We start from the raw sequence: 2,142 nt of genomic DNA on the forward strand, positions 1-2,142 counted from the left end.
GTATTTTCGAGAATTTCTTGAGTACTATTGTGTTAGGAAAAACCGTGCCTTTGACACCGATTGTTGAGGTATGGTGCGGAATCCTTATGATAAGCACAAAATAATCAAAAGCTATAAGAAGAAACGAGAAATTTTACGTGATTCGACAGTATGCCTTTATGAGAATAGAGAGATATCATTTACTATGTATGTTTAGGAAGATTACAAATGACTCTTTCACTTGTAAATTTTCTCAAGCGTACTTTCTTATTTTTCTCCCTCGAAGATACCAGTAATTCTTTTTCTAATGGCCAAGCACCAAGTAAATAATGTTTAACCATATAGAGTTTTCCAATAAGCCCCTATTAGTATTTTATTAAAGTAGGGTTTCAAATCTAGAAAAAGACAGTAGATCTTGGACCACCCATCAGTCCACGTGGGTTCTCTAGATAATTGATCTCAACCGACTTTGTTGTGACATTGCTTTGTGTTGGAGTAGTAATAATATGCCCTTGAACATCCAACACAAATTATGTAATATTCTTGAAACATAAATTTAATTGTTGCGCATATAATTTGGGTATTATTTCTATAATTGTTATAGTATCCTTAAAAATTATTTTATTAGATCATGCAGTAAGATGGTCACTTGCTTACAGATGTGATCTAACCTAAAGATTTCTTAAACTTATGCTTAGCCTATAATTAGTAAATGATAACTTAGTTATACTAGGTTATTATCCACGACATCGACATGTGAGATGTGGCGGTGAGTCTCAACCACTGAGAATGGGGACTCCCTGAGTGTATGTCACAAGTACGCATTGTGATGTGTGTAGTACTAGACCACATTTGGATTCTCCAGGATGAGTCATCTAAGAGATAGAGTACTCAAATTATTAACTTGATGATATTCTCATTTACAATTTGATAATTTAGTATGCTTTGACGTGATGATTAATCTTATTTAGCAAGCGCTACACAACCTAAAATATTGGGTTGCTAAATTTTATTTAGGAAAATGATGGATATCTAAATAGGATTCAATATGCTCATTGTTATGAGGTAATTTATTATGCATTCCCATAAAGTTATAAAATTATTATCGGCGGGTGGTTTTGAAAATTATTTTTAAATTTTATTTTCTTATAATAATAAAATATATTTGATATTTTAAAATAATTTTTATTTTTTTTATGGGGATTGTAATTTAGACATGAGTAAATAGGTAAATTGTCCTGCTCAAAAAGAGTTACCTAAAATAAATAATACTGAAGAGGACTGCATGTAAGATAATATTATTTTTATATAATTAATCTAACATTATGAAAGAGCTTTTATGAGTAGTTGGTCAGATAAAGATTTCAATATTAAATTATAATTATTAATTTGATTATTAATTGATTCTCGATATGGGACCCACTTGGTCTCACTAATGTTATTAGAAGAGCTATAAATGCAATAAATTCTATTCTATCCTAAACCATTATGGATTGAGTTTTGGATTAATTCTAAACTATTTAGAATTTGTTATCTGCAAGGCTATTTTAATACTATAAATAGGGTTCTAGTCCAATCCTATAAATAGGATTCATACGTAGCCTTTTAAAGGAAGATAAAATCTTATAAAGATAATATAAAATAAAAGAATAAAATTTTTCAAGAACCTATCTTTTTGTATTGCTTATCTTCAATGACAGATTGATTTTAGTTGAAGGTTTTTTCTCTTAAGGAAGTTTTTTTGGTAGATCTAGGGATTTTCAGGTAGATCTTAAGAGGTGACATTATGGAGGATCGGGAAGCATTCCATGTATTCTTCTAATTTTAATTAATTTTGATTAATAGTCATAATATACTTATTGCTCTTTGTTGAATGTCGTGTTTTCAATAGTTTGGTCAAGCACGTATTCTTCATGCACAGTCTTCACTATTTGACAATTGCTATCGACAATCTGCATAGAAGCATCACTAAAATTTACCCAATTAGATCAACTCCATCTATCAAGGATGAACAATCTACTTGCAATATGGATACACATGAGAAGAGAAAACCTAAAAATACAATAGTACCAAAAGTGATAATCACGCAGAAAAGTAAATCGGTAAAAGACAAATAAGTTAACATGATTCGACAATCACTTACATCGATGATAGAAGAGTTGA

Source organism: Asparagus officinalis, chromosome 6 (genome assembly GCF_001876935.1).
Source record: "Asparagus officinalis chromosome 6, Aspof.V1, whole genome shotgun sequence".
In the NCBI taxonomy this organism is placed as follows: domain Eukaryota; kingdom Viridiplantae; phylum Streptophyta; class Magnoliopsida; order Asparagales; family Asparagaceae; genus Asparagus; species Asparagus officinalis.